Genomic DNA, 21,103 nt, shown 5'->3' on the forward strand with positions numbered 1-21,103 from the left:
ACCCAGATGAAGAATAAGCACAGTTGTTTTTTTTTTTTCTGAGCATTTTGTACTAAAGTGCTGTGTGGAACCCTAAGAGACAAAGTTTAGACATTTTCCAAGAAATATCTTGTGGGAATATTCTAGGAAACAGATTACAGGAACAACAGTGATAGGAGATAATCTAATTTTATAACTGAAAATGAGGATTTTTTCCCCCTATTCTGATGTCCTATATCAGATAGTTTCTATACAATTCATTTGGTCGATATATGCTTCCTGAGAAATGTTATATTTCAGAACTAGCAAGAACTTTTCAAAACATAGTCTCACTTCCTTTAAAGAGGAGCAAGCTGGGTTGAGGTGTAGTTAGGTAACATGTCTAATTTCACACCATTCCTGGTTCCCCTTGAAGGCCAGCTCTGATTCACGGGTGGAGACTGCCTGGAACACTGTATTGAAATGAACTATGGAGCCCAGTGAGAAATGGTGCCATGGTCTATGAGCAATACCCTCCATGACCAGCCAAGGCTGAGTGGCAATCCACAAGTCCTCTTCCTGGCCAGCCCTGGAGTATGACAGTCACAACATGGGGCTCTCACTCCTTAGAGGTCAAGACTCTGTTGGAGCTCTTCTATCTAATACAATACCTGATGGGGAATGTCAAAAGGCAATTATTACTTGAATGGAGTCTCCATAACTATGCTGTATTTTTTCATAGTACTTAACCACATTCTCACATAGGATAGTATTTACCTACTATGTATATTTTCTGTATCCTTACACTAGCATGTAAATTTCACAAAAGCAGGAATATCTTCCTTCTTGCTTTCTTCACTGATACAATCATAGTGCTTAGAAAAGTGCTTTGTTCATAGCAAGGATCCAATGCACATTTAGTGCATTAATGCATTAATTAATTTAATTGGTGTTTTTTCCACTGCCTTATATATCGACTCTTATTCAGGAAATCAGACTGTGGGGAGAGGAGAGAAAGTCCCATTCAACCATAAAACAAAATCTGTATCAATTATTTCTTACCTTCCACACAGCTGCACACAGCTCTTGAACGGTGACATCCATTGTCCTCTTTGTACTTTGCTAAACAGGTTTTTGAGTTTTTCAAATGCCCCCGTAATAAGACAGCCATGACCTAAAGATGGTGTTCCTCCAAATTTTTCTCATGGGAGTACCATTCCACTTTTACCCTAAATACAAAACTTAAAGACAGAAATACCATTAATTGACTGTGCCCATCTTCTTGACCATCTTGTTTGTTTCTGTTTAAGAAGAAACAACCCAGGCAGAGAAATTCTAATGTTAATCTTCACCTGCTTATTTCAGATCCCAAGTAGAGTGTCATGGTTGACAGGTTAGGAATAGAGGCATCTTGGACCTAAATAGCTTAAGGAAGCCAGAAAGAAGGAAAACTTTAGGGAAGTGTCATCTCCTTTGAGGTATATTCACTGCCTGAACACCAAATAGAAGCCTGTAAAGTGAATCTTAAAACCTACATATAAGTGCATCTCCACTCTTTAATCTCTCCAGGGAAGTTGGTCCTGCTACCTTACAAGATAAATTTCCCAAGTGTTTAATACACTAATTCATTTCCGAATGACTTCCGAATTACCAAATATTGAAAATTTTAAGGCTTGAGCCCTTGGCCTTGGTACTTCAGAGGCACCAAGTATAAGGTTTACAGTGCTTTGCAGAATTCTATTTATAAAGGATTTTTATACCAATGTAAGCATTTCTACCCATAAGGCAACGTGTGCTGCTGACCAGAGTGACAGAGTATTGAGAGGTAGGATGAATGGTGTTTCACTTCACAATGGCTGACATCAATGATGCACCTCCCCCCTCCGCCCGCCCGCCCGCCCAGCCCATGCCAGCACCGTTACACTGCTGGCCCTGCAACCAGCAGAGAACTTTGTGATGCTGGGCACCCCTCACTTTAGTTGGATCTGAGCCTGGCTTTTGCCAAAACGTGCCATCTATGCTAACCTCCCGGAAGGTCTTGTTAAAATAAAGACTCTAGCAGACAGCACTCAAGTCTCAAGCTCTTCCTAGCCTTTTGAGGTGTTGAGAATTTGGTCCAGGGGTCCATTGCACCAAAATCTGAGGCCCTTGTGGAACACATGGCCAGGCACAGCTCCAAAAGTATTGAGGCAGGATCTCTGGCGGTGGGGCAGGTAAGGAGGAATTTTTCATGTGACCTGTACCAAAATCCTAAGAAATAACTGGAGAAAGAAGAATTTGGCTTAACAATGAGTGACAGGATTCAGATGCTGCATTTTTTTTTTCTTCCTGTTTCTTCATCCACACAAACATGAAAAGCCCTGCCGTGCTTTCTGACACTTGTCTGATCTCACTTCTGGTACAAAGAACTAATTTCCTCTGTGAGTCTGTTTATACTGATGAGCTGCCCAGACGTTCCTGTAGAAATATTCTGTAAAAAAGTCATGTTAAAATTGTCCTGTTTTTCTCACTTAAGAATCCTTTGAGATCCCAAGCTATTTGTAAAGAATGTAAATTCAGCGGCTTATGATACGTTCTCCTCCCTCTTTTTTTGTGTGTGTTCATGCTGAAAAATAAATCTCAGTATTTTATACTTATGAATAATTCATATACAGTGAAAAAATGCAGAAAGGAAGGGGTGTGCTGCTATTTCCATAAGAAATAAGCCCCTAAGCTTCTGACTTGGAAGTCTCACAATATCAGCATCTGGATATTTATGGTTCTAACTACAACAGGGAAGATTACCTGCTTGTGTACTAAATCTGCCAAATTCAGAATGAAGTGAGGCCTATGTTTTTCCATTAAATTTGGCTGTTGAACTTAGCATTTGTCTTTGGCTAGGGAAAGAGAGATTTCGGCAGTTAGTAACTGCCACCTGTTTTTGGAAGGTGAAATCATGGCGCTGAAACAAAGGACAAGCTGCCTTTAACCACCTTTTTGAGGCCATTTCAGTCTCAGTTCAACACAGAAGGGAAGACTCTTCTACAGAAGTAAAATAAATATTATCAACAGGTCTGAGAGAAGCTGTGAGCCAGACAAAGCAACACCGGGCTGTGGGCTTGTCAGAGGCTCTTTCCAGAAGCTGTTTGTCCCGTGTGGGAAACCATTATCTCCTTGCCAGGCGCCCAGCAGGGACTGCTTCCTTAACTGCCTTAACTGTCTTTGAAAAGAAGGGGTGGGAGAGAAAGATGGATGGAGTATCATTTATTCATACCTTTAATCCAATTCCAGTTCAACATTTGGATTTTTTTTTTCCTCCAAAGATCACTTGGATGTACTCAAGTTGAATTATGAAAACAAAAAAAAAAAGAAAAAGAAAAAGGATTTAGTAACCATGCAGCGGGAAGCTAGGACAGGAAGTAAAATTTTGGTTGGGAGACTCTTCCTCCAGGTCATCCTTCGGAGGTTTTTAACTGCATTTGTGCCTTTTGTGTTCAAAGTGTTCAAATCCGTAATTAAAAGAATATAGCCTACCTGTCCAGGAAGATCGGCCATGGGAACAGAGATGGTTTATGCGAGATGATTCACATGGCAGCGAGTTTCTCGGTGACTCCTTAACATATGATTTCAGAAGCCGGCATTATGAGGTGGTATAACACAGATTCCCTATGAAGATTCCATTAGAGTTTTAAAAGGCAAATAAATCCTAAGATGAAGGCTCTGTTTTTCCTTGGAAAAAGCATGTTTATTCTTTATTAAAATGGGCTGATGGCCTAATGATTTCCGAGCTTGGTATTTAAAGTACAGTTTTCCTGCCCTTTCTCCTGGCACATGTAACAGGGTCGACAGGCCTGGTGGTGCACACGAACATTGCAGGCAGGCTGAATGCAAGGTTGTCAGAACTCCTGGCCCACCTTTTTCCATTGGCAAGCCTGTACTTTAATCATGCAGATTTAAATACAGAGGAAGCAAGAGAATGAAGATAATTGTGAAGATGGGTGAGCAGTTGCCCCTCCTTTCAGGGGCCCAGTATCTCCATACTTGGCCAGCATGCCTTGCCCAGGGCTGTCAGCCACAAAATCAGAAGAAATGAACACTAGTTTTCTTTATTGGTTTTTTTTTCTCACTTCAGTATTATAATTAGTTATGTAACTATTCTATAACAAGGAGCTGGGTATTCTATAGGGCATTGTTAATCCTATTCGTGTATTTCTTCCCTCAACATCAGGCAGATACGGTTGATTTCACAATAAGCGTGTTTAAATCTGCATAAATTAGATGTGATGAGAACACAGTTTTTCAACTCACCATCAGGTACCTTCACATTTCCTAGCCTTATGTATTTATGTAACAGCTCAAAGACAAAGATTTTTTTTTAACCAGGGAGATTACTAAAATGATTATAATCATCAACTATAGGTTAATTATGAATAAAAGATTTCCTCGAAGCATATTAATTATTCTAACAATGCTTGCACTTGAAGGTGTGAGGTTTTATTTAACAGAATTTTTATTAAGTATGTATAGTAGCACCCTGGTTGTATACTCTTGAAACACATCACTTCTGTGTGTTTTCTCATCTGTAAAACAAGATTAAGATAGATAATCACTAATTCACTTTTTTTTTTTTTAAGATTTCATTTATTTATTTGTCAGAGAGAGAGGCAGGCAGAGGGAGAAGCAGGCTTCCCGCTGAGCAGGGAGCCCGATGGGACTTGCTTCCAGGACCCCGGGATCATGACCTGAGCTGAAGGCAGTAACCAACTGAGCCACCCAGGTGCCCTCTAATTCACTTTCAAATCTCATTCTCTTATTATATGAATGATTACAAACCAGGAGCTCTGTATTTTTTCTCAACAAATATTTACCAACCCTATTTATGCCTGGCATTTATATAATAAGTAGTGAAGTGTTTACATGTAATATTTAGTCTTGACAACAATTCTGTGAAGTGGGTATTTTATCCCAATATTATCAAGGAGGAAATTGTCAACATTCCACAGCTTGTAATTGGCCAAAGTGAGACTCAAACCCAAGTGTGTGTGTGTGTGTGTGTGTGCGTGTTCGTGTGTGTGTGTGTGTGTGTGTGTAAAACGTTGAGACCACTTACCTGTATGTATCTTTTTACCAAGTGTATATTATGAGCATAATGGCCTCTTGGACTTTGTGATAGATATAAAGAAATAAAATACAAGGTCCCTTTTCTCAGGGAATTTGTATCCTAGTTAAAGAGACAAGACATGCCTAATAGTAAATAGCATTAAAATTGATAATGCCAGCAGTTCCAAAAGACTGAGAACAAGCATCAAATGGTTGGGAGAGACAATAAATGTCATGGGTTCCTGTGGGTGGAAAGAATCGGGGGGGTGGGAGGGTGTTTCAGGAGGCCCAGTCAAAGTTAAGAAATACTGGGTCAGGACTTCTAGGCTCCTCAGAAAGGAACCGAGAGGGGGGTCTCAGTTTTCTCAATGGCAAGGATTACGCCTTTGCTTTTCTGCAGTATTTTCCCAACCTGGAGGGAAAATGATGATTCTACAACAAAAAAGGCTGTTGTTGATTGGCCGTGTGATTTTTTTCTTTCTTTCTTTTTAAAAAGATTATTTATTTGAGAGAGAGAGAGCAGGGGGAGGGGCAGAGGGAGAGAATCTTCAAGCAGATTCAGGGCTGAGTGTGTAGCCCCACGCTGGGCTTGATCTCAGGACCCTGAGATCATGACCTGAGCCGAAATCAAGAGGCAGCCACTTAACCTACTGAGCCACACAGGGGCCCCAACTGTGTCTTTTCTTTTAAAGAAGAGAATGCATACCTTTCCTCAGTACTCTGAGAATGCCATAAAAGATTTCACATTGAAGGTGCTATTACGGTGCTGGCCCTGCCCTGCAATGGATGAAGGTGGTTACCTCAGTTCTGCGCAAAACTGCGGGGCACAGAGGTGAGAAGCCAGGCAGTTGCCCCATAAAATCCACAGCTTCACATATATGTATATATGTTTTGGCATCTAAATCAAGTATATAGCAGTGCTTACTTGAGAGGGTTGGCATTAATTCAGATGCTTCTTCATTATTAAGGCATTGTTCAAATTATTGTTTAAATTATTAAAATAAGCATGTGTTACTTTTCTAATTCCAATAACTGACATTTAAAAAAAGTTTCACTGCATACTATTGAATCTACTGAACTTTACATGTCTGAATGAACATGAATATGGATCAAAGGAGTTCAGCATCTATCCTATTTTAGAAAATTGTAGGTCGTATAAAAATAATGAGAAGAAAATTGTATAGAAGATACTTACGGCTGATTGGCTTAGCTGGTTAGAGAAGAGTTACTGCTGGCCAAGGCATCAGCTTAATTCCTTAGTGGCCATTTAGTTAAGAGCAGCTCCACGGCCTCAAGCTGCCTGCCCAGACAAGCCACAAACAGCCACTTGACAAAAGCATATCGTTCTTAATTGGAATCAAGTGACAAAGTGTGGATGGTTCAGTGACATTCAAATCAACTGTGAAGGAAGGAGCTCCCTGCACTTTAGGGATGGGAGTGAGTAACTTTACACATGAACAGAAACCATGTCTTCCTATGCCACAATTTGTCTCTGAAATATTTCTCAATCCACTTTCATAAATTATTTTGCCAACCCTTTACTGCCAAAAGTATTAGAGAAGTCCTTGACCAACCTAATCTTCACAGAATGGATCTCATAGGTAGGTGGATTTCCAGGCTCTTGTTGCTCAATCCGTTCCCAAACACAATCAGACTCAGGGAGGTCCTGCTTTGGTTGCAGTTAAATGGCATTTTTTTTTTTTTTAAGATTTTATTTATTTATTTGAGAGAGACAGAGAGCAAGAGAGACAGCATGAGCAGGTGAGGGGCAGAGACAGAGGGAGAAGCAGACTCCCTGCTGAACAAGGAGCCTGACGTGGGCTTGATCCCGGGACTCCTGGATCACGACCTGAGCCAAAAGCAGGCTCTTAACTGACTGAGCCACCCAGGCACCCCTTAAATGGTGTTTTTTACTGAATTATGGAAGTCACGGGAAAACATATTTCATCATAGAATAGAAAATTCTCTTTTGTAAAGATGTAGTTTCCTTACATTGGCATAGAAATTGAAGCCATCCCAATTAAAGTGACTATAGGAGCTTGTTTGCTTTGTGGGATTTCAGGAAATAGCATTGAAGGTAGAAGTTTTTTGTAAAAAGAATCATTCAATAATGTCCAGGATTGCTCTGAAAATAAGGAGTCATAGGCACAGGGCCCTGGTTCAATGAAATATTAAAGTATATTAAAATTTTACATTAATGAAGACACTTGGAAAGAAGAAGCACAAACAAATCAATGAAGCTAAAGAGAGACTTCTCACCGTTATATGAATATATGAAAATTTTACTTATAAAGACTAATATTTTAAATATTTGGTAAAACATGAATTTAATCAATTATTAATACTGGTATAACTAGCCATTTATAAAAATAAGAAAAAAATTCTTATTGCATTTGATTCATTAAAAGAAATTCCAGGTGATCAAAACTCAAATATTAAAAAATGTATCTAATATGCATTGGAAGAAATCAGTGGGAATGTTTCTTTTAAAATGTTTTCTTGGGGCGCCTGGGTGGTGCAATTTGTTAAGTGTCTGACTCTTGGTTTTGATTCAGGTCGTGATCCCAGGATTGTGGGATTGAGCCCCAAGTTGGGCTCTGTGCTCAGCATGTAGTCTGCTTGAGATTCTCTCTCTCCTTCTCCCTCTGCCCCTCCCCCCACTCTCTCTCTCAAATAAATAAATAAATAAATAAATAAATCTCTTAAAAATTTTCTTGAAATAAATCCAATACACATTATAAGTAAATCAAATTTATTTCTAAAAATATTTCTTAAATACAAAACACTACCATAGGGTTTATTCATTTATATACGATCAATAGGTTGAGAGCTGCACAGATGCCTTGGTGTTTTCTCCATCACCTACTTGTTGTATCTAATGTTTCCCAGGTGAGAAACGCAAATCTACCTATTCCAATTACTCTTAATTTTGTTGATCCTAGTAATTTTTTTTACCATAGATATTCAAATAATAAAAGCTAATACTTTACTTAGCTTTAAAATAAGTAAATAAATACCAAGTGATAAGAGGGGCGCCTGGGTGGCTCAGTCGTTAAGCGTCTGCCTTCGGCTCAGGTCATGATCCCGGGGTCCTGGGATCAAGCCCCGCATCGGGCTCCCTGCTCCGCGGGAAGCCTGCTTCTCCCTCTCCCACTCCCCCTGCTTGTGTTCCCTCTCTCGCTGTGTCTCTCTCTGTCAAATAAATAAAATCTTTAAAAAAAAAAAAAAATACCAAGTGATAAGAGCCTGAGCCCTGAGTGGAGCGGTTTTACTTTGGAGCCTGAAAGGAGAGTCTAGACTCTGGGGTCGAAGTTCAGGGCGGGAGAAATGAGGTAGGTGATTCAAGGTCAGAAGGCCATGAAATTCTTGTATTAAGAAAGCAGAGCTGGTGGGCACTGCTGATTAACTGGCCACTATAGGGCCTGTGGTCAGAAAGGCTGGAGATGCTCTGCTGTGGTCGTGGGGAGCGACCTGAGGTTATAGGTACTAGAAGCCTCTGCTGTGTTTATATCAAGTCCCAGTAAAGGTTGTGGGACCGGTCAGGTCTGCACTGGTGGCAAGGTTTGTCAGAACTTATCATGTGGCAGGCACAGCTTTGAGAAATTTACATATAGATTAACTTTCATCAAACCAATGGAATAATTCTGCTTATTAACCCTCATTTTTATAGGTGAAAAAAATCGAGGCACCAAAAGTTCCAGAAATTTGCCCAAGTTCCCAGTGCTGGTGGTGGATTGAAATAGTCTGGATGCAGACTCTGAGTTCGTATTTACTATGCTGCCTACAAACCAGACCAATAAATGAGATCCTAACATGAATATGGCTACTCTTTATTCTGTAGATAGGAAGAGAAAGTGGAAAGTACTTTTTTTTTTTTTTTTAAGGAAAGAAAGCAAGTTTATTGACACTTGAGTGGGAGATTTTTCTCTCCTTCCCCTGCCCTTCCTCATTCCACTCATCTGCTTCCTTTTTTTTCCCTAGATGTGTTGTCTGGGGAAAACCACAAGAGGTGGTGTTTTTAAATGATAACATTTTAGGACCACAGAGGTAGAACTCTCTGGCTATAGTTTTAATTATTATTGCTTCAGAGATCCTTGTGAACAATTTGGTCCGCATCATAGCAAAAATGAATGAAGAGAGCATGCGCAGGTGCCTGTTAGTGGACAGAGTAGTTTCCAATACACAGCCAGAGCAGAGACCTGGTGAGAGATGCAAATGCTCCAGGCAGCAATTGCTGTACACATTCCTTTATCCACAGCTCCATCTGTCAGCACAAGTGTGTTACTATTTTGGGACTCCATTGGTCCACTTGGAGAATAATTTTCAGGCTTGTTCTTAAGGTTAAAATGAAATTCATAACTCACCAAGACTTTTCCTGCCTGCCACTGAATTCCTTCTCTTTTTCACTAGAAGTAGGAATTATTGGGGTAAGAAGATAATTTTACATTTTCGGGGGGTTGGGTATGCTTGCAGGGGATGATAGAACACACACATTTGACACTAATACAAAGTAAAAGCAATTAAAAAGAAGAGTGAGGATATCATGCTTTCTGCAGGGAACATACTGATTTGAAAATATAGTCTGATAATAATCCATGAGTAGGAAAGCCCAGACTCAAACAGAAGTGTCCATTTCCACCACATCTAGAATGCAGCTGTGAACCTAACACCTGAATTTAAAAGGAATATCCAATAAGTGAATTCCTAGCCCAATGACATTTTTTTTCTCCCTCACAGTTTAAAGCCCTAGAGGTTAGATTGACCATGGTCTTTCTTCAGTGAAAAGAGACGAAAAAAATAATGTTTTACTTGTGCCCTATAAGAGAGAAATATATAACTATACAGTGAAGTCTCACTCTAAGATTCTATAGGAAAGGGAGTCAGAGGACACTATATAATGGAGTCCATTCAAGGTAACAGCTAAGAATAAGGTTGCCTTACTTTTGCTTCCTCTTTTGAATTAACAAAATAAAAGGTTGCAATAAATACAAATAACATAAATGTATTTAGACCTTAGGATGAACCCATAATGATGCTCAGAGTCCAAGTCTGTCACATCTTGGTCACTGGTATCAGGACTCCCATAACAGTTAGTGTAAAGCCTATTCACTTCTAACTGTCAGCAATGGAACTCAGGAAGGACCTATCTCCTGTCTTCCAAGAATACCTTGTTTTCCCCACTTTTTCTTGTGCTCCTCCACCAAAATTGCCTTATCTTCTCTCAGCCTCTACATACACATCCAATGTGTCCCTCCATGAAGTTCTACCAGATTACTCCATTCTGGAAATTTCTCTTCCTTCACTCTCCTTCTAAACCACATGAAATCCACAGGTCAGTCAGGGGATCCTAGGATACTGACTTGTGTCTGCTGAACAAGAAGACACAGAGACGGGATGAGGAACGTAGGGATGGGGCTGTGCCTGGGAAAGATAATGGAGGAAGAATGCAAAGTGGGGCAGGAAAAGCCTTCAGATTGTGATGTAGATCCGACACCCATGATAAAAGAGGGAGAAAGCAGAAGGGGACAAGGAAACATGGGCTGTGGTGCAGATCTGGGACTGTCTGCCAGCAGAAAAGGGAATCAGGAACAAAGATTGCCTGGTAGAAGAACCTTGCATTGGGCAGAAATGGGCAGGTTCTGGGACCCTCCCTGTGCTCATGGTCTGGAGGTTGCCCAGGAGGAGCCGGACATTTGCTCAAAAGCTGTACGCCATGGGGCACCTGGGTGGCTCAGATGGTTAAGCGTCTGCCTTCAGCTCAGGTCATGATCCCAGCGTCCTGGGATCGAGCCCCGCATCAGGCTCCCTGCTCGGCAGGAAGTCTGCTTCTCCCTCTCCCACTCTCCCTGCTTGTGTTCCCTCTCTTGCTGTGTCTCTCTCTGTCAAATAAATAAAATATTTAAAAAAAAAAAAAAGCTGTAGAAAGAGCTGTAACTAGAGGCTGCCAGCTAAGGGCCTATCTTGCAAGTTCTTTCTTGAAGGGAGATCCTAGTCGCACACCCCCATGTTGCCACACTTAGAACCTGCTGATTGTTATGTTACACTATCATTTGTGTCTCTTGTGACTGTTCAACTTACAAGGTGTGGTAGGCTGAATGATGCTCCTCTCCCCGCCCCCCCCGCCCGCCGCCCAGAGGTTCATGTCCTGCTTTCCAGAACCTATACATATGTGAATAAGTTAAAGGGACTTTGCAGATGTGAATAAATTCAGGATACTGAGATAGGGTGATTATCCTGGATTATCCAGATGTCTCTATCATAATCACAAGGGTCCTTATAAGAGCAAGGCAGTCGAGTTAGAGGCAGATTAAAAGATGTCAAGGCAAAAGCAGAAATTGCTGTTGACAGGACCGGATCATGAGCCAAGAAATGAAGACAGCCTCTAGACACTGGAAAAGGTGAGAAAATGGATTCTCTCCTAGAGACTCCAGAAGGAACACAGCCCTGCTAATTGCTTTTGATTTTGATTTTGAACCTGCTTAGATCCCATGGTCAGGAACCTTTTGCTGCTGTGTTCACAGCTCAGCATATTAGCCCTGTTGATTTTAGGACGTCTGACCTACAGAACTCTAAGATAGTATATTTGTGTATTTTTAAGCCACTAAATTTGTTGTAATTTAGCATAGCATTAAAAGGAAACCATTACAACAAATATTTATTGATGAGGGAGCAGAAGGCTAGCTGAGGACAGGCAGAAGCTGACACCCCACAACCCCCCCTCCCACCCTCCCATGGGATATATGTGACATTGCTCAGGCACTCCTGGCTGCCCTAAAGGAAAAACAAATAGTTAATTTATAGAGATCACAATCCTGCAAGATATGAGTCTCCCTCAGTTTACAAAAGTCTTAGCAATTTACAAGAACAAAGCATTTCTATCAATGGCCTAGCTTCCAGAGGGGAATGTAGATACAATTAAATGTCCTTATAATCTGCCTCCCATTGACAGATACTTGAAACCAGCAAAGTGTAATGTTCCTCCAGGAAGCTTGCAACTATCTTACTTTAATTCCTTACTAGAAGGAAAAAGGACCATAACTTGACAATGGAAGGCCTCCATTGTCTTATAGGTCCTCTTTAGCATATGAAAGTTCTTTTGAAACCTCCCTTTTTCCTTACCTTCCCCAACCCCATAGTATATAATCAGCTACCCCTCACAATCCGGGGCAGCAGCTCTTTCTGTCCCCATGCTTCAGTAACCACCCTTTTGCACCTAAGATGTCTCAAGAATTCTTTCTTGGTCATTGGCTCCGGACCTCACCCCACCGAACCTCACCTATATTCCAAACCACATCATTTATGACTTGTGTCCTTGTGCAATATGACCCCTTTATAATAGCTCAAGGGGACAAACAGCTACCAAATTGCTTAGAGATCATGATTATACGGATTGTATTGGCTCAGACAATGGCCCCATGCCAGCTGCAAAACTAAGACAACCAGCTTTGCCTCACTCTCCGGGTTATAAAGGCTGGTTAATTAAACCAAATTCATCAAAAATCTTGCAGGAGTTCGGAATTCTAGCCCCAGGACCCATTAGTGGAACTGTGTGGATCTCAAAGAGAGAGGGACAGAGATCCTCTGCCTAGTGGTTGCCAATCACATTAGGAAATGAAATCCACTGAAGGGAGCAGAATTTGCCATCCCAAAATATGCCCCTTTGGCATAAGGATTATTTTAGGCTTATTTTCAAGAAACAGCAGACACAGGAAAAGCTCCAAAAACTGAGTAAAAGTTACCTTTTCGTAAGAGAAATTTACATTTATAAAGGAAATCTCCATTTGTAAGGTTGTCTTCCTCTCTGTACCAGGAAGAGGGAGATGACTAAATCTCTGGAAGTGATCATCAACAGGGAAGGCAGACTTAAATCTGTACAACCTTATCCTCATTTACTGTGTTTTTCATGGAAACCTCCCATAACTGGTTCCCAACCCCAACATCTTTGGTCTTTAGCTGGAGATGGTATTTGAAGTGGTGGCTTGGTCCAATTTTGGGAGTTACTCAGTTTTTCTTGGTCTCTCTCATGTGTTCAGGAAGTATATATGCTATTAACCTTGTTTGTCTTCTATTAATCTGTCTTTTATTACAAGGGTGTCTCAGCCAAGAGCCTGAAGGGTAGAGGGAAAATTACTTTTTCTCCCCTATACAATAAAAAAAACCCAGAATCCAGTGTCCTATCAGTAGATTCAGCCAGATTCCTAACACACTTTACACAAGGAAGTAAATGGCCCCTTGCCCTGAAGCAACCCTGCTCCTCCCTTAGTCAGTATTCAGCTACTTGCTCTGAAGGTAGTCCCCGCAAGCTAGTCAAATGCAAATGTTATTCTTTGTTGTGGCTTTTGCTGTTATTGTATACAACCTGGACTAATAGGATTGCTAGTAGACCCCTCAGGCTTAACCCAGTCCTGGGAGATGTGCTGGAAGGAGTTCAGCCAGGTATATAATGGCAGTGCAGGATGGCTGAACACCAGGTGTTGGCAGGCTCTATTAGAAGGGTTTCAGCCACAGTGCCACCGGGTGTGGATGCTGCACCAGAGCTCACCTCCCCCTACATTAAATGATGCCAATGGGAATGATGCTTAAATAAATTGCTCCCTCCTTATATTATGCCTCAAATTACATCCCAGGCAGAATGGCCCTCCCAAAGTAACCAAATCAGACCCATCTGGCTGACAGGTTTGTGTGCTAATGATTCTACTATAATTTTAATGAAGCAATCTCAAGATTGTAAAACTGCCATCCACAAAAATGTCCTTACAATGAACTCATCAATGTGCCCAGAATTTGTATGCATTATGGATGGAGCCCCCACAAAGCTCAGTTACAGACCACCAGCAGTAAAGCCCCTATGTGTAATTCCATCCTGAAGCCAGGCCAGTAGCATATATGCTCAGAATCTAACACCATCCATCCACTCCTGCCTTTCATGGGTGTCCATTTGGGAAGTCCACATTGCCTTAGGCTGGCCTCCATCACCCCCAAGTACACAGTGCCTCAGATGTTGTCACCCCAGCCCAAAAGAACAATGAGGGAGACAATGAACCTCAAACTTATTAGATATTCCAATTCCTCCTCCCCTTGCCTCAGGTCCCCTTCCCACCAGAAGAGAAATGACTAAGGTGACTTTCAACCTGGGGAAAAATTTGCAAAAATGTCTCCAATTAATCTATTCTATGGACCCTATTAGAATAATGTACTATTTTTCTGAAATCCTAACCACTTGCCCCTCAAAACCTGCCTCTATCAAAATGCCTGCAAAACTGTAAGTTCCCTGTGAACTGCCCAACAGCACTAAATCTTATTTCACCTTTGTGGAAGGCCAGATAATGTATTATAAACCACTAGCCATCAGAAGACTCTTCCTCAAAAGACCCCAGGCTAACCTGCTTAGACCCCATGGTCAAGGACATTTTGCTGCTGTGTTCAGTGCTCAAAGTACAAGATTACAGCTTTTGCTTTCCACCTGGTGCATTCATAACAGACTTTACTACCCTAGGTGATGGTTTTATTTGGAGGGCATTAGTTGCTCCATTGGAGGCTCAACTGGAAGTCCAGAATGTTCGCCAAGGTCTCTCCGTCTAGGTATATCCAAATTTCAGTATCTCCCCATCCTGCTGAGATCTCTGAAATCTGTTTTCATCTCTCCAGATTCCCAGGGGTTGTTCCCTGCTAAACCTTCTGAAGTCTTTTCCTGTGCATGTGCAGGTGGGAGTCATCCAAAGAACTGAAGTAAGTTTTGTTTTGGAAAATATTCACAGCTCCTTTTCTGCAGGTATCTCCTCTTTATAACTTGCCCCCAAATGCCTTGAAAGACTTCTATTCTCAGTCTGTGTTCTAGTCTGTGTCCTATTTCCTTGCACCATAGTTTTGAAAAATGTCTTGAAGGAAAAAGCCAGAATGGATGTGAATCACCTGTTGTGTGTCTCTTCTCTCAAGGACCTTAGTGTTGATCGCTGCCCAGTGCCTTCAAACATTCAAATGGTATCACAAATATATACAGCTGACCCTTGAACAACACGGATATGAACTGCATGGTTGTGCTTATATGCAAATTTTTTCAATAAATACCGTGTAATACTGGAACTGTATTTTCTCTTCCTCATGATTTTCTTTTTTTTTTTTTTTGAGGGTTTTATATGTTTTTATTGTCTTCCTTATGATTTTCTTAATAATGTTTTATCTTCTCTGGCTTACTTTACTGTAAGAATACGGTATGTAGTACATATAACATACAAAATATGTGTTAATTGACTGTTTCGGTTATCAGTAAGGCTTCTTATCAACAGGAAGTTATTAGTAGTTATGTTTTGGGGGAGTCAAAGTTATATGTGGATTTTTGACTGTACAGGGTTCAACACCCCTGACCCCTGTGTTGTTCACTAACTGTATAGTCAGGTATACCAGTTGTTTGTAGCAGCATGGCCGCTTAACTATCAGCTATTCCATCAGGGCCAGAAAGGAAACCCTGCTCCTGCTGGCTTTATCATTCCCATTTGTTCTCCTTTGCATAAGTCTATGTGTCTGTATTCATGAAATTGTTATAATGTTACATTAGCTTTCTTAAGTTTGTAAAAGCCAGGCAAGCCAGGGTCTAGTTCTTGGTATATGGCCTAAAAATTCAATTTTTAATGTGCTGATATCATCTTGACTGTAGCTAAGTTTTTGTGTAGTTTTTTCACATGAGTTGATCTTAAAAAGGATCTCTGGCATTCAGTCTTGTAGGATTTATTTTGAATCTGAATGTAGGATTATTCACATACTGCTATTGAATTTAACCTTATTAATTTTGTACCAGGTTTTCCTAGGGTAAGATTTTCTTAAAGCTTAGTCTGCCTGCCATGTGCTGAAAGAGATTTTGCTAATACTTACATAAATACAACCATTGATTCTTATTTCAAACCAACATATAGTTTGCCAGACCAACATGTGATTAGTTTCATCAGTAATAAGAACTGAAATTTGGCTGTCCCCAAAGGGCTAGGGAACCCTCATTAGCACTATGACATGCCACTCACAATTTTAGCAAGTGCTATTTCTGTCTGAGTGTAGGGTCAGATACCTGATTGATAATGCTAAGGAATGACAGCAGAACAGGGGTGAGGCAATTAGTGACTGAAAACCATTAAAGTAATTTAATGACAGATGAAATTAACTTTGAATTATTAGAAGATATTAAAATGATTTGGATGCAATGACTCTTTTAGCAGCATAATTCTGTCCCTCATTAGGAGCAAGAAAATGGTCACTTAAAGTGTACAGTTTGATGTGATGAATGTTATTGTATTAAAAATTTATTAAATTAATAAATATTAATATAATGTCTAATATCTACCAAGTACTTGTGAATCCTGCTATAAGAAGTATTGCAGTGTTGGAAATAAAGAGGGCGTAGGAAATGTTATCTCATAAGTATATTAGCTTTAGTTAGAGAAATGCAGTGATGTTATTCTCTCCACTTTTAAATAAACTCTTTAGAAATAGAGCTCTATTTAACCATGAAAATGGTTTTCACAAGGAAACTGCTTTAAGAAGTTACAGAGAGTAGATAAAATGGTGCTCTGTGTATGAGTGAACTACTTCCTCACTGAAGATGATGGAAAACATAATTTTTGAAAAAAAGTATTACAATGTGTCTGGGAGGAAAAATTTTTTCTATACTGTTCAAGATTCTTCTGGCTGGTCTAAGAATTAAATTGAGATGTATCTATTGATTAGATTAACTGGAGTAAATAAAATGTAATTATGTGTGTACAGGGAATCCACATAAATATGAGAGATTCCAAAGACAGGCAAAATGAGGTATGTTATCTTGAACTATGGAGAAGGGAGTAGGGATCTGCAACTTCAAAGAGAAAGAAAGCAATTCATAGGAAGATACAAAAGAGTAAAAGTTTGGTAAATAAATGTTTGCTGGGACATCCAGAAATAATGGGACATAGAGAAGAATTTTTTAGAAATAGACTTTGCTAAGTTCCTCCCTGTCTACCACACCTAGTTCCTGATATACTATAGTAATCTGTGGTGATAGCTCCCTTCCTGGAGAAAATTCTCTATCTAAATTCTTTTAGGCAGTTATGGGGACGGTCAAAGGTTCTTCCTAAGCTTTCTGTTTCTTAAAAATAATCAGCTTAAGATAATCCACATGCCAAAGAGACACATTTTGGAGTGGTGAATTTTTCTCCCCTACAAATAAAAGTTGTAAATAAGAAAAATGGTGTCATTTATTGCTTGCCAGGATATATTGAAGTAATATACACATTTTTCAAAAGAAGGAATTGTCTTAGGGCATACAGAGATTCACACCCAATTCTGAATGACTGCAAAGCCTGCTTTCCTAATCACAATGTACCGCTTTTGCAATGGTCTAACTGCTTTCAGTTTTCCATCCTCTACTCATTGAGTGATTTGTTCAGCTTATGTAGCCTTTTGCCTCTCAAAGTCATTTCAGAGCCTAGCTTGTTTCACAGAACATTTCATAGGGAGAAGATCTACATAAGGATCTCCTATTGAAATAAACTGGTTTTAAAGGAAACTATAGCTCATTAAATCCTTAGATGGCAACACTTCCATTTAACTACCAATTAATTTGATGATTCTTGTGAAATACATCAAAATCCATACCAGAAAAGTGTTTCTCTATGCAAACAGATTGCAAATGTCATGACATTTGCTTCTTGCATGAAATTAGCTCATGAAATTTGAGTAAGTACTATTTGTCACAGATTTTATTGAATTAAATGATTGTTGCTGATTGCATTCACATGGTCTTCAGTGATGTGAACTTACTGTTTCCTATTAAGAGATGTAGTTTAGTTCTCTACCTCCTGTGATATCTGGGCAGACCCTGAAATTCCTTAGAGCAAAAGATTTGAATAAAGTGACACCATACAGCTTTTTTTGTAGCCCTTAAGAAGACTGGCAGCTTAAGCTCCCTGCCTCTTGGAGCACTAGGAACCCATCTGCCCCACTGTTAGAAACACAAGTTCATAAAGAGACTGTATCTAGGATCTCTGGTCAACAGCTCCAGTTAAGTTCACAGAAGATCTCCAGCAAAAGCAGACAGCCATGTGAGTGCACCCTCTTGGACCTTCAGCTTAGTCTACCTTTCAGATCACCACAGCTTCATCTGTTATGTGACTGCAACTGTGTGAAAGATGGACACAAATGAGAACCACCCTACTGATCCCAGTCAGTCCTCAGAAACATGACATATAATAATAAATTGTCATTTTAACCCAACAAGTTTTAAGATGGTTTATTATGCAACAATGCATCACTAGAATATCCATGAAGACTTTTTACCTATTTTTTCCCCTATAGCCCCAAGGTATATTTGAATGGCTCTGCTTTCAAGTGCTTTGTATAAGGCTACTTATATAAGAAGCCTAATTTTAAAGTAGTGGCATGAACTGGGTTACTATTCTTATCTTTAGTAGATATGGGAAATAGCTGTAGAAAAGTAATATCAGTTAACCAAAGTCTTGAGCATATAGTAACTAATTATATGCTGTATTTATTTAAGGATTTAAGTAACCTCTAGATTCCTTAGACTCCATGACCTCAGGATAGGTTCCCAGGCATCAGTATTTGAGAAAAGGCATTATACCTACAGGTAGTGATGGTTTTTTATGTCTATTTCTATATTATTTAGAGTTATTTTTACTCCTGTTTAAATTACTATGTGATTTCATCCCCAGATGGACATTACCTGATATATTCCAGTTACCATCACTCCCAGAGAACCATGTAAGGAATTGTGTTTCCTATCCTTTCAATTCTAGGCTTTGCAGGTCTAGTGGTCCTGGTTCTCAGAGCTGGAATGATTTCATTAGGGAACACAGCAAGAGTTTCATCAAACTATAAGCTATGGATGCCACCTGGTTTATTTGAGCTGTTTCCCAAGAGATCAGATGACACAGAAAGGTGTCACTATTTTCACCTAGGTCATCCACTTGAACATCTCTTGTTACTTACCTAACAAATTTTGATGGTAAAATTTTATAGGGTAGTCATTATGATTAGGGGCTCATTCCTTTTAGTCACAGAAGATTTGAATTGTCCCACCTAGTAAGTCACCTTGAGCAGCAGACGTGCTAGCTAAAGTTGAGGGGAACCTAAAAAGGGCGGAAGAGAGAGTGATTGGTACCAGTTGAAGCACCAGAATCGCTAACATTCTTATAAGTTTCCCCAAGAAAAGAAGCCAACCAAAATCCTTAAGGAGGTGAAGGAAGCAACTAGATCCATGTGGTACGAGTGTGACTATAGCAACTGCTGTTCTGTTTTATCAAGATTCCTCTTCCAAATCTAAGGTACTAATTCCCTCAGCTGCCAGAAGCATTGCCTGCTGATGGCTCACAGCTGAGTCCATCCACAGAAATTACCCATGGCTTAAAGGAACTACCTCATCCAAAGTTATACTTTCTCCCTGAGGACAGTCATACATGACGGCTGGTCAGTGTGTTTGGCCTACTCCTCTGACTAAATTCAATACATCTCTGAATAGCATATCAGCCCCAAAGCCTTTGCTACAATTGCATTGAAGTATAACTTCTACTTGTGAGAAATCCAGCTTCCTTCAGTCCCTCACATGTGCTATTCTTGAGAACACTCATCTGTAAACTTCTTTCATGCAAAGAAACTGCTTACCAAAATCTGAAATAATCATATGTTGTCAAGATCAATCTTGCTTATTTATCTGCTTCAAATTAGGGTTGATACTGCAATACTAGTGAACAAAATATTGAAGTCACTCCTCACACTGAAGTAAGGCCTAAGCACTCTGGATTAATTCATATTAATTTCTTGTTTTACCAAACAAAGTTGTGTTTAGAGTATCTAAAGTAAAATAGATGTTACTCCCTAACACCTTATGCCCATAAAAAATTTAAGAGTTTCATTTTCTTCATGTTTTTTTTCCTCTCCCTGAATTGTATAATTTAAATAGATTAAGTGGTGCTCTGAGCATTAAAATAAGCTGGATAACTTCATTTCCTTTACAATGTGATCAAGTCTCATGACAGGTTAGTTCATTAGACAAGACCCAATGAGTCTATAACATATGGTTTAATTTCTCCGGGAATTTATAGTAACTACCGGATCTCTTCTTCAGAGATGACACATTCATTTCCCTCTCTTGCCAACCCCTGGAAATATTAACACTTGATACAACTCCATCCCTCACTGGGAGTTTCCCTCAACCATAAAGAGCTGCCTCAATCAGGGCTATAGGTTCTCTCAGGAGGTAGCTTGCTGATGGTGACTGGCCAATGCAAAGATACAAAGGTCCAGCCACATTTTCTTAACTTGGAGCAATACTATCCCAGCCTCAGAGCTCCCCATAGAATTGGCTAAAGCCTTGGTTGCAACAGAAGTTCAAATCAGCTTTACCTCTACCCAGGCTTACCTTTCTTATTTCCTTGTAGGTATCATCCAAGAGCACCCCCTAATAATCCATTTGTGCATAGTTCTTGTCTCAGGGTCTGTTTCTAGGAAACCCAGTTTAAGGCAGGCAACAGGACCTGGTGATCATTGTCCTGTCACATGGCCACAAACTACATCTGTAAAAGCTTGGCTAGTTTTCATATGAAAGCTGAGAGAAATGTAAATTCGTCTTCTGCCATGGCATCTTCCTCCAAAGTCAGGCAGGCTATTCAGCATATTTCTCAGAGCAAGAGAACAAAACATAACTTCTACTTGCACCATAACATAATACAAGGGACATTAACAATGAGACATTATTTGACGTTATTATTACCACACTGCATTTGTTTGCCAGCAAAGAAATGTGGAAAAGTAATCTTAAATTGTTGGTGCAGCAAATGCAAATGCAGATTCCAACACCTACTGAACGTTTCCAACATAGAAACTGCAGAAAATAAACTGCTATTTTAGTGTTTCATCCATATGTTGGGCAAACTAAGGAAAAAGTTGTCAAGTAGTAAGTTTAATGTGTAGTAGAGATAAAAGACTAAGAAATTGGGAAAAGGCTAAACTCGACAATCTTTGCCAACATTCCAGGACTCCATCTTCTACTGACATATTCATTGTTTCCGTTGTTCTTGTTAGT

The 21,103-nt window shown here is 39.9% G+C and overlaps 1 long non-coding RNA gene across 1 annotated transcript; it reads right to left on the bottom strand.

Annotated features, from left to right (window-relative positions):
* Positions 1–1,023: 1,023 nt before the first annotated feature.
* Positions 1,024–20,560, bottom strand: LOC118530810 (uncharacterized). Its single transcript, XR_004914816.2, has 3 exons — positions 20,441–20,560; positions 19,012–19,151; positions 1,024–1,199 (listed from the first exon to the last, which is right to left on the bottom strand). It is a non-coding gene; the product is annotated as an uncharacterized LOC118530810 (long non-coding RNA).
* Between the last annotated feature and the right edge of the window lie 543 nt (positions 20,561–21,103).

The sequence above is a fragment of the Halichoerus grypus genome, chromosome 4 (assembly GCF_964656455.1).
Source record: "Halichoerus grypus chromosome 4, mHalGry1.hap1.1, whole genome shotgun sequence".
Lineage (NCBI taxonomy): Eukaryota > Metazoa > Chordata > Mammalia > Carnivora > Phocidae > Halichoerus > Halichoerus grypus.